At 59.8% G+C, this 12,244-nt stretch overlaps 1 pseudogene; it reads left to right on the forward strand.

Moving 5' to 3' along the window:
- Window positions 1-8,636: 8,636 nt before the first annotated feature.
- Window positions 8,637-12,244, forward strand: part of LOC136590857 (zinc finger protein 665-like) — a 30,427-nt pseudogene continuing 26,819 nt past the window's right edge.

Raw genomic sequence — 12,244 nt, forward strand, 5'->3', positions numbered from 1 at the left:
TCCTGTGAAGCTGTTGTGATGGATGCAGTATATGGTGGAGGGTCTGGACTGCAGGCCTCCGCTTCACCCCAGACTCTTCTCCTGGGAAGCTGTTGTGATGGATGTAGTATATGGTGGAAGGTCTGGACTGCAGGCGGCCAGTTCACCCCGGACTCTTCTGTGAAGCCATGCTGTTGTGATGGAGGTATTATATGGTGGAAGGTCTGGACTGCAGGCGGACGGTTCACCCCGGACTCTTCTGTAAAGCCATGCTGTTGTAATGAATGTAGTATACGGTGGAAGGTCTGGACTGCAGGCGGCCAGTTCACCCCAGACTCTTCTGTGAAGCCATGCAGTTGTGATGGATGTAGTATATGGTGGAGGGTCTGGACTGCAGGCGGCCGGTTCACCCCAGACGCTTCTCCTGTGAAGCTGTTGTGATGGATGCAGTATGTGGTGGAAGGTCTGGACTACAGGCGGCCAGTTCATCCCAGACTCTTCTCCTGTGAAGCTGTTGTGATGGATGTAGTATATGGTGGAAGGTCTGGACTGCAGGTGGTCGGTTCACCCCGGACTCTTCTGTGAAGCCATGCTGTTGTGATGGATGTATTATATGGTGGAAGGTCTGGACTGCAGGCGTTCACCCCAGACTCTTCTGTGAAGCCATGCTGTTGTAATGAATGTAGTATACGGAGGAAGGTCTGGACTGCAGGCGGCCAGTTCACCCCGGACTGTTCTGTGAAGCCATGCTGTTGTGATGGATGTAGTATATGGTGGAGGGTCTGGACTGCAGGCGGCCGGTTCACCCCAGACGCTTCTCCTGTGAAGCTGTTGTGATGCATGCCGTATGTGGTGTAAGGTCCGGACTGCAGCTAGCCGGTTCACCCTGGACTCTTCTGGAAGCCATACTGTTGTGATGGATGAAATATGTGGTGGAAGGTCTGGACTGCAGGCGGTCAGTTCACCCTTAACTATTCTTCTATGAAGCCATGCAGTTGTGATGGATGCAGTATATGGTGGAAGGTCTGGACTGCAGGAGCCGGTTCACCCCAGACTCTTCTCCTGTAAAGCCATGTTGTTGTGATGGCTGTAGTATATGGTGGACGGTCCGGACTGCAGGCTGTTGGTTCACCTTGGACTCTTCTCCTGTGTAGCCATGTTGTGATGGATGTAGTATGTTGTGGAAGGTCCGGACTGCAGGCAGCCGATTCACCCCGGACTCTTCTCCTGTGAAGCCATGCAGTTGTGATGGATGCAGTATGTGGTTTAGCATCATCTTGCTGAAATACACAAGGTCTTCCCTGAAAGAGACGTCTGGATGGAGTACATGTTGTTCTACAACCTCTATATACCACTCAGCATTGATAGTGTCTTTCAGGATGTGTAAGCTGCCCGTGCCCCAGGCACTAATTGTGATTTTTCCAAGTAAGAGAAACCAAGTAATCTTGTAGATACAATACCTTTTATGGCCAACAAAAATATATGATGTTACAGCGAGCTTTCGGACCTCCTCAGGCAAAATGGAATAGATCTAAATATACATTTATATATAAGCTACACTGACGAAAAAACTAAAAAGTTATGAATACTGGAACACAAAAGTGGAAATAAATTACTGGGACTTAAGGTGACCCTCCTGTTTTAGGATGAAGTTCTGTCCCAGGGCCGGAGGATGAGGGGTATGTTTCCTGCAGTTCTTCTCTGATCCGCTGTTACCAGGCCCTGTTTTTGGTCTTCCAAGATGGTTGAAACAATCTTCAGACTACCTAATCTCTTCAGTGAACTGGTTGTATTAGACTACCAATGCATTACATAGTAACAGAGCATGTTAAGCTGGAAAGAGACGTGTCCATCTAGTTCAGCTCGTTATCCCCTCCTCAACGTTGATCCAGAGGAAGGCAAAAACCCCCAAGAAGGTAGAAGCCAATTTTCCTCATTTAACCCCTTAAGGCAACAGCATGCAAACTCACTTCTGAGCCCATACCATCCTCATAGCCAGCTGCAATAATAGGGATCGGTGAGCACATGAATCCCTACTCTTAACCCCTTACATGTCCTAATAAACGGAGACAGAATGCTTATTACTTTCATACATCTGACTTTTATGGACGCAGCGATTTCAAATAGGTATTTTGGTTATATGATCTAGATTCTTTTATTATAATTACGGTGACACTTTTCTTATACTTTTAGTAGCTTTTTTTTTTTTAAGAATTAGTAAAACTTTTTTAAATTTAATTTTTACTCTTCCTTTTAGTCCCCAGAGGGAACAAGAACGTGCGATGCTTTGATGGCTCTTGCAGTATGATGTAATGCCGTAACATTACATCATTCCACATTCTAACAAGCCATGCCTCGGTGTTGGTAAGGCACAAACCGGCTTGGTCAGTAAGGGGTTAACAGATGACCATATTCTGGACAGGCAGAGACCTGTGAGGTCACAGGAGGAGGAGCTCCAGTTAGTTTTCTTTTGCATACAGTAATATATATATATATGTCTATTTGGTAGAACAGATGATGAAGGCCCTTTCTATTGATAGATATAATGTCCTGTGTGTATATATACGAATATGATATATATATATATATATATATATATATATCTCACACACACATTATGAAGGCTGTACCAAAAGTAATGCACAAGTGGTCATAGCCTTTTTATTAACGGATGCAGATCTGTGGTCGGAGCGACGCTTTCTCTGTACCGGATACGGGTATCGGAAGGAGTGTCCGAGGTGGGTACAGCGCCAGTTGACACCCGATTTGAAGGAAAGGTGGGTGGAAGTCCGCTCTGATCTGCTGGAAGCGTCTGAAACCAATGTAGACACGCTTTTTTCTGATCTAGTGACGGGATATCTTTATGATCTGGAAACGAAGAATCGGTGCCCACAATGGCAGCAGACCTCTTCTCCGAGGCTTAGAAGGTCAATACCCAGCGATCAGCATAGAGAGTCACGGTGACTGTTGTTTGGGGATGACAAGGGCGTCATTCTCCTTGATTTTCGGGAACGAGGCCGCCCCATCAACAGCGAGCGGTACCCTGAGACCCTCCAGAAGCCATTAGCAGGAAGAGACCGCAGAAGTATCTGGAAGCGATCCACATCCACCGTAACAACGCGCAACCAACTAGATGGCAACAAATCAGGCGATCGACTTTGTGGTCCTCTAACCACCATCCAGCCCGGATCAGGCGTCCTCCAATGAAGGCCAGTCTGCGGGGACCACAATCTGAAGCCAGACGAGGTGGAGGTGGCTGTGAGAAGAGGATACAACAGTCACATCGGACGTATGTCACAGAGGAGTCGAGAGGTGGGTTCAACAATGGCGCACAGGCGTCGCTTCTCATGGAGACGGTATGCAGCAGCCAATCTGTATAGAGGAAGCGTGGCTCCGCCTGCAGCCGAATGTGATGAACGTTCCGGTACGACCCCCGAATATTTACATAGAGAGGCGTTACTGATTAATAATTACTGGACACGGACCGCGCAGAAGCGAAAATGTCACCAAAAACGGTCCTAGAAATGGATAACATACAGAGAGGAGCTTCTAGACCGGCCTGACCATGACCCGGAGGAGGTCCTGCCTTCAGACCAAGGTCACCGCACATAATGAGGTTTAACCCCATAACGACTGCCGATACACCTTATTACGGCCTCCCGGGCCGGGCTTTACTCCATACGGCCTCCCTGTGGAACAGAGCCACTGCTCGGGGGGCACAGCTGCCGGCTTGCACACACGGAGCGCTGCGGGTTGCAGTCCCCAGTCATCTAACAGATATTGGCGACCGAATAAAAGGGAATGGAGGTGTACAAAGGGGGCCCGTTTTAGCTCCCCTCAGCAAAACTGCTTACATGGTGGCCGCCGCAGTCCCCTGCCGCCTTCTGCCTTCCCCCGGGTCTGGTCTCCCAGTGCTGCCCCTGCACTCACCTGCCAAGATGGCGGGCGCAAGTGCGACATCAGGAATCCACCTGGGAAATTTGAAATTCCTCTGTTTCGAGCACAGACACCGGGGGCGGAGCGCAGAGGGGAGGCAGCGGGGGCGGGGCGCAGAGGGGAGGCAGCGGGGGCAGGGCGCAGAGGGGAGGCAGCGGGGGCAGGGCGCAGAGGGGAGGCAGCGGGGGCAGGGCGCAGAGGGGAGGCAGCGGGGGCGGGGCGCAGAGGGGGCGGGGCGCAGAGGGGAGGCAGCGGGGGCGGGGCGCAGAGGGGAGGCAGCGGGGGCGGGGCGCAGAGCGGAGACACCGGGGGCGGGGCGCAGAGCGGAGACACCGGGGGTGGGGCGCAGAGCGGAGACACCGGGGGCGGGGCGCAGAGCGGAGACACCGGGGGCGGGGCGCAGAGCGGAGACACCGGGGGCGGGGCGCAGAGCGGAGACACCGGGGGCGGGGCGCAGAGCGGAGACACCGGGGGCGGGGCGCAGAGCGGAGACACCGGGGGCGGGGCGCAGAGCGGAGGCAGCGAGGGGCCGCGGTCATAAGATCAGCGATAATAGTGACCTCATGCAAAGTAAAAAAAAGTTTAAAGCTGTAAAAAGCTCAATAAAAGTTAAAGTTTCAGCTCCCTTCATGATCCCCGCGTCCGCCGTGATGACCTACGGCGCTCCGGTGCTTCCAGGACATGTCGCCGCTTCTGCAGATGTGTGCCAGACGTCACGTGAAGATGGGCGGGAGACCCGGGAAATGTAAAAAATCCCTGCTCCGGGCAGGTATGAGTAGCTGAGAGCCGTCACCGGGGGGCGCTGTATGCCGAGAGCCGTCACCGGGGGGCGCTGTATGCCGAGAGCCGTCACCGGGGGGCGCTGTATGCCGAGAGCCGTCACCGGGTGGGGCGCTGTATGCCGAGAGCCGTCACCGGGTGGGGCGCTGTATGCCGAGAGCCGTCACCGGGGGGGGGGGGGGGCGCTGTATGCCGAGAGCCGTCACCGGGGGGCGCTGTATGCCGAGAGCCATCACCGGGGGGGGGGGGGGCGCTGTATGCCGAGAGCCGTCACCGGGGGGGGGGGGGCGCTGTATGCCGAGAACCGTCACCGGGGGGCGCTGTATGCCGAGAGCCGTCACCGGGGGGCGCTGTATGCCGAGAGCCGTCACCGGGGGGCGCTGTATGCCGAGAGCCGTCACCGGGGGGGGGGGCGCTGTATGCCGAGAGCAGTCACCGGGGGGGGGGGGGGGGGCGCTGTATGCCGAGAGCCGTCACCGGGGGGGGGGGGGGGCGCTGTATGCCGAGAGCCGTCACCGGGGGGGGGGGGGCGCTGTATGCCGAGAGCCGTCACCGGGGGGGGCGCTGTATGCCGAGAGCCGTCACCGGGGGGGGGGGCGCTGTATGCCGAGAGCCGTCACCGGGGGGGGCGCTGTATGCCGAGAGCCGTCACCGGGGGGCGGGGGCGCTGTATGCCGAGAGCCGTCACCGGGGCGGGGGCGCTGTATGCCGAGAGCCGTCACCGGGGGGGCGCTGTATGCCGAGAGCCGTCACCGGGGGGGGGGGGGGGGGGGCGCTGTAGGCCGAGAGCCGTCACCGGGGCGGGGGCGCTGTATGCCGAGAGCCGTCACCGGGGGGGCGCTGTATGCCGAGAGCCGTCACCGGGGGGGGGGGGGGCGCTGTATGCCGAGAGCCGTCACCGGGGGGCGCTGTATGCCGAGAGCCGTCACCGGGGGGGGGCGCTGTATGCCGAGAGCCGTCACCGGGGGGGCGCTGTATGCCGAGAGCCGTCACCGGGGGGGCGCTGTATGCCGAGAGCCGTCACTGGGGGGCGCTGTATGCCGAGAGCCGTCACCGGGGGGGGGGGGGGGGGCGCTGTATGCCGAGAGCCGTCACCGGGGGGGGGGGGGGGGGCGCTGTAGGCCAAGAGCCGTCACCGGGGGGGGGGGGGGGGGCGCTGTATGCCGGTCCCGGTCACATGGAAAGTTTAGAAAAAAAAAATGGGAAAAAGGTTGTTTTCATCTCCCCTTGCAGATCGTATCCGTGGAGAAAGAGGAGATCGCGTACCTCAGGACCTCTCGTTTATCCGCAGACCTCACTCCGGCTTCTGCACCCGTCACCAAGATGGCGGACGCATGCGCAAAAGCCAAGGATTGCCAGGGGAATTTAAAATCTCCTTGTTACCCAACGTAGCCGAGCGCCCGGAGTCATGGAGCGCGGCTGGACCGGGGGGGGCCTCGGGGAGAGCGGCTGGACCGGGGGAGGCCTCGGGGAGAGCGGCTGGACCGGGGGAGGCCTCGGGGAGAGCGGCTGGACCGGGGGGGGGGCCTCGGGGAGAGCGGCTGGACCGGGGGGGGGGCCTCGGGGAGAGCGGCTGGACCGGGGGGGGGGCCTCGGGGAGAGCGGCTGGATCGGGGGGGGGGCCTCGGGGAGAGCGGCTGGACCGGGGGGGGGGCCTCGGGGAGAGCGGCTGGACCGGGGGGGGGCCTCGGGGAGAGCGGCTGGACCGGGGGGGGGGCCTCGGGGAGAGCGGCTGGACCGGGGGGGGGGCCTCGGGGAGAGCGGCTGGACCGGGGGGGGGGCCTCGGGGAGAGCGGCTGGACCGGGGGGGGCCTCGGGGAGAGCGGCTGGACCGGGGGGGGGGGGGGCCTCGGGGAGAGCGGCTGGACCGGGGGGGGGGGGGCCTCGGGGAGAGCGGCTGGACCGGGGGGGGGGGGGGCCTCGGGGAGAGCGGCTGGACCGGGGGGGGGGCCTCGGGGAGAGCGGCTGGACCGGGGGGGGGGCCTCGGGGAGAGCGGCTGGACCGGGGGGGGGGGCCTCGGGGAGAGCGGCTGGACCGGGGGGGGGGCCTCGGGGAGAGCGGCTGGACCGGGGGGGGGGCCTCGGGGAGAGCGGCTGGACCGGGGGGGGGGCCTCGGGGAGAGCGGCTGGACCGGGGGGGGGGCCTCGGGGAGAGCGGCTGGACCGGGGGGGGGGCCTCGGGGAGAGCGGCTGGACCGGGGGGGGGGCCTCGGGGAGAGCGGCTGGACCGGGGGGGCCTCGGGGAGAGCGGCTGGACCGGGGGGGCCTCGGGGAGAGCGGCTGGACCGGGGGGGCCTCGGGGAGAGCGGCTGGACCGGGGCCTCGCCAACAGACAACGCTGGGAAACATGGCTGCAAATGTTCTGGCAACTGCCGAGGATTCGTCTTGGACCGTCGCGCTCCGCGGTTCTGCTGGACTCCCTCCCCCTCCGGCGGCTCTCACAGCCGTCTATGGCACCGGTCGGTGGGTTCTGGCAGGTCAGCCCACACTCCCACACTGGCGGCCATCTTGCGCTCCGGATGCGCCGTCTCTTCCGTCCGGACATTTTTACGCACATCTGCCCGCGGCGCCAGGATAAAAGACTGGTGTGAAAACAGCCTAAAGGCTCCAAATCTCACCGCCGGCGCCAAAATAACGGAGGCCGCCCGCTCCAGAGGTCTGGGATTCTCCGAGCAGCTTGGATGTCAAATCAGAACCCGTGATTTAGGTGCCCACTCCTCTCTCTGCTCCTCCGGCGCCCCCTGCAGGGGAAGTCATTATTAGTTCTCATCAGCCAGCAGGGAAAAGCAAAAAGGCGTTTACTGTGAAGAAGAAACCACCTTCAGCCCTGCAGTCCCATGTAAATCCCATCACCTGCTTTTGCCGACAGTCCCATGTAAATCCCATCACCTGCTTCCCCCCTACAGTCCCATTTAAATTCCATCACCGACTCCCCCCTACAGTCCCATGTAAATCCCGTCACCGCCTCCCCCCTACAGTCCCATGTAAGTAAATCCCGTCACCGGCTCCCCCCTACAGTCCCATGTAAATCCCGTCACCGCCTCCCCCCTACAGTCCCATGTAAATCCCGTCACCGCCTCCCCCCTACTGTCCCATGTAAATCCCGTCACCAGCTCCCCCCTACAGTCCCATGTAAATCCCGTCATCGCCTCCCCCCTACTGTCCCATGTAAATCCCATCACCAGCTCCCCCCCTACAGTCCCATGTAAATCCCGTCACCGGCTCCCCCCCTACAGTCCCATGTAAATCCCGTCACCAGCTCCCCCCCTACAGTCCCATGTAAATCCCACCACCAGCTCGCCCCCTACAGTCCCATGTAAATCCCATCACCTGCTCGCCTCCCTACAGTCCCATGTAAATCCCATCACCTGCTCGCCTCCCTACAGTCCCATGTAAATCCCATCACCAGCTCCCCCCCTACAGTCCCATGTAAATCCCATCACCTGCTCGCCCCCCTACAATCCCATCACCAGCTCCCCCCCTACAGTCCCATGTAAATCCCATCACCTGCTCGCCCCCCTACAATCCCATGTAAATCCCATCACCAGCTCCCCCCCTACAGTCCCATGTAAATCCCATCACCAGCTCCCCCCCTACAGTCTCATGTAAATCCCATCACCTGCTCGCCCCCTACAGTCCCATGTAAATCCCATCACCTGCTCGCCCCCCTACAGTCCCATGTAAATCCCACTACGCCTAGATTTCCTCTGTGCTAGTTTATGCGCAGTCACGTGATCCTATTAGCTACAGCTTTTCGTGTCCAAGCACAGTCACGTGATCCTGTTGCCCCGCCTCTTCCTGTGACATCATTATTTCCTGATCGTCCCAATTTTGAGCAGAATCATGTGACCTCCACAAGACTCCGCCCCTTTCTGCTGGCAGCACAGTCATGTGATCTGTAAAGCCGCACCCCCTTCTGGTGACATACCTACACCGGGTCACGTGATCGGTGAGGCGTCACAGGATGGCGGGGCTCGTCTGTATGTGTGACCTGCTGAGAGGGTTTACATGGGACTGCAGGCTGGATGGAGTTAAAGGAAGAGTGGTATTTACATGGGACTGTCTGGCGGGGTTGCAGGAAGTGATTTTTTTTTGCATGGGACTGTATATTGGAGGGATGAAGGGAGTGGGGATTACATGGGACTGCATGTTGCTGGGCGGTGTGCTCTCAGGGGGTTCACATGGGTGATCGTCTCCCGGCTGATTTCATTGGTTTCATCCACATTTCTGCCACGTGACGTCTGATGGCGTGGGGATCTGCGCAGAGCGGCGCCCGGTGACATCGGGGGGCGCGGGACGTATGCAGAACCCCTGCGGATCCGTGCCGCATGTCAGCGTGATTATGTGTATCTGTGAGCGCAGACCGCGGTGTATTCGCGGACACAGATACACGCCGGCGTAAACGCAGTATTTACGGCTGCGCACATTTATGGTCTTTTATCGTAAGCGCTGGGAGACGCTCCGCAGGACGCGGCAGCGACATCCGTCACCGCCAGACTAACGTGGGAGCTGCTTAACGGACCCGGTGAGCGTCTTATGACACATCTGGTAAACGGGCGCCGCTCTGGTCCACAGCGCCAATGTTATACATCCGTGCGGCGCTTCGCTCTACGCCGTCCGCCATCTGGTTGCTGACTGTGGAAGCACCGGCCGTCGTTAGTCCCGCGGATGAGGCCTCTGGGAGCAGCAGACATGGCTGCCAGCAGCGGACGGCCTCCCGCGCCGGACGTACGGCTACATGTCGCTCCTCTGGGTCCTCAGCCGTATCTCCGGTGCAGCAGACTGAGCCTCTTCGCTGCTTGCAGTCATGTCTGCTGCTCGTAAATTCAGCGCTGGTTACCGCTCGCCGGCGGCCCCGTATTTCCTCCCGCTTCCGTCAGACGGTTCGGAGTATTAGCTGACCGCCGTCCGGCCCCCCATAACAGAAGCCGCGGCAGAGACCGCATCCGCCGGACTAACAGAACCCCCGGACCGTCTGACAGCGTCACGGTGACCGCGATGAACCCCGGACAGAACGGCTGCACCCCGGCGGCCATCAGCCGTCCGCTAGTATGGGGGGTTGTCATGGATACGTTGTATTCCTTGTTTCCCCTGTAGAGTCCGGTGGACGGACCGCCGCCGCGCCGTCCGCTCTTGGCTGTTGGAGGCCCTGGTTTCTCATTCGTGCCCCCGCAGCCCCTCCGGTCTCCCCGCCGCTCCATTCGCTGCGCTGCGGCCGCCCGCTTACAAGCCGATCCGCAGAAGACGGATGATTAACCCTGTAAACGCCCGGCGGCAGGACTGGCGGTTTTTCTCCTCACTGTAAAACTATCATTCCAAGTCCAACCGTCCCATGTAGCGGTAAACGCTGCGGCTCGCCGCGCAGAGAGCGCCCCCTGTGGCCGCAGCCACCGCAAGACTAAACCGCTCTGGCCTTTATAAAGTTTATAAGTCGTCCCGTCTTTAGCTCTGAGTCAGGCGCAACACTAAGGGGTTAATATATGGTTTAGATTGGAGGGGTGGAGAGCAGTGACCGATCCCGTCGCCTCCCAGCGGCAGTGCAGACCCGCGGGGTCAGTCATTAACGGAGCGGCTCTGCTCACCACCGCGCTCCGTGCACCGTTTAGGCCCAATGTCCACGGGCGGATGGATCCGCGGGGGGCACCCATAATGCCAGCCGCCCGTAGGGGAGCGTTGGCGTCGGCACCTGACTACGAGCCCAGGATTTGTTTTGTAGATCTTTTGATGCGGAGAACGAGTCGCGGCGCCATTTTACTTCGATATCCGATTGACTTCAACAGAAGCCGTCCGATCGGCGGTGCGCTGCGGCTGACTCTGCGGCTGACTCTGCGGCTGACGCTGCGGCTGACACTGCGGCTGACACTGCGGCTGACACTGCGGCTGACTCTGCGGCTGACGGACGATTCTGCAGAAAGAGCAGGAGATTTAAACCATCATTCCTGGCATGTCTGACAGCGAGCCGTGCGGACCGTCCGCCGTACAAGTGGAGGAAGAGGGGTCAACGCGGACGCCGCTGCCTGCAGACACAGGGGCAGGGTGGGATTCCGCTGCAGGCTCCCGCATGTGGAGTCCGCCCCCGTGGACATGAGGCCTTAATCGCCAGCTTTTAGGCCCAGAACCAATTTGGGACGGGTTACATTCAATTAGATTTTGTGTGCGGCGCCCCCTGCTGTGCGGACAGGGTGAGATCACCGGGCGACACTCATTCAAAGGAGTTACTTTTCTCAAGGCTGCTCGGCCTGCTGGGAAAAACAACCCAAAGAAATGCTGCACCCGCCCCCCTGCTGCTGCGCCCGCTCCCCCCGCCCCCCCCTGCTGCTGCCCCCGCCCCCCCTGCTGCTGCGCCCGCTCCCCGCCCCCACTGCTGCTGCGCCCGCTCCCCCCCCCTGCTGCTGCGCCCGCTCCCCCCCCCCCCCCGCCCGCTGCGCCATTCCTGTTCCGCTGCTGGCAGATCTGGAGATCGGAGCCAAACGGCCGTTTTACAGGGAACACTAATTGTTCAACGTGTCAGCAGATGATGCCAGACTGAGGGACGATCCTGCGTGTAAACGCTGCGCCGACGAGCGGTAATTTGTTCGCTTCTCGTTAATCGATGATCGGCTGCCTGCTTACTGTGAATGGAGGCGGCCGGACGAGACCCAGCGCTCCGCATCCATTCACTGACCGATCCGGAACGATGATCACTGGGATAACCGTCAGACACTGAAGAGCCCAAGTGTCGTCCCGACAATCCACGGAGCCTAGAGGGCTGGCTGGTGGGGGGTCAGGATCAGACCGGGCGATGTCTGCTGATTAAAGGGGTTCTTCCCTACTCCTCCCCCGTCGGTCTTCTTACCGCATCTTCTCCTCGCCGATCTTCTCCTGGCTTGTAGCCTTCACTGCCTAGCAGGGAATGCCGAATCCCATGCCAGGCCGTTACCGCGACTGTCCATGTGCGCTGTCTCTCGGCAATAGTATGTGAACCTCGCGGTGAGACGGCGTGCATGCGCGCTACAGCAGGCTGCCGGGGATTCAGCATTTCCTGCTAGGCAGCGAACGCTGCGTCACCAGTGACCGGCTGTACCGACCTGCCGGAAGGAGAATGCCGGCAATGTATGCTGTCACTGGGAGAATAAGAACGGTCCGGCTTGCGATAGGCTGACCCGGGGGGCGGAGGAGACCGGAGAAGATGTGGTGAGAAACTGACGGAGGATAAGGGAAGAATTCTTTTTTCTAATGACAGAACCCCTTTAAGCCTCGTGTTCCTGGGAGATAAGTCACCACCGGATGTCTCTGCAGAGGACGGAGATGTCTGCCAGCGGCTTACTGCCATTAGATGTCACACACGAAGGCTCGACCGACAGACTGGGGAGAACTACCTGCCGAGTTGTCATAGATTAACGTTGTGTCCCTCCTGATGGAGAAATGTTACTTCCAGTATCTGTTACCCAGATGCCCCCGGCTGACCGATGCTGGAGGGTTAGAGTCCTCTGTGCCCTCCTATGGAGACGTCTACAGCCGGAGGACCCGTAGTCCTATGGGGAGACCCCAACCCACTGCAGGACCGACT

Source organism: Eleutherodactylus coqui, chromosome 1 (assembly GCF_035609145.1).
Source record: "Eleutherodactylus coqui strain aEleCoq1 chromosome 1, aEleCoq1.hap1, whole genome shotgun sequence".
Classification (NCBI taxonomy): domain Eukaryota; kingdom Metazoa; phylum Chordata; class Amphibia; order Anura; family Eleutherodactylidae; genus Eleutherodactylus; species Eleutherodactylus coqui.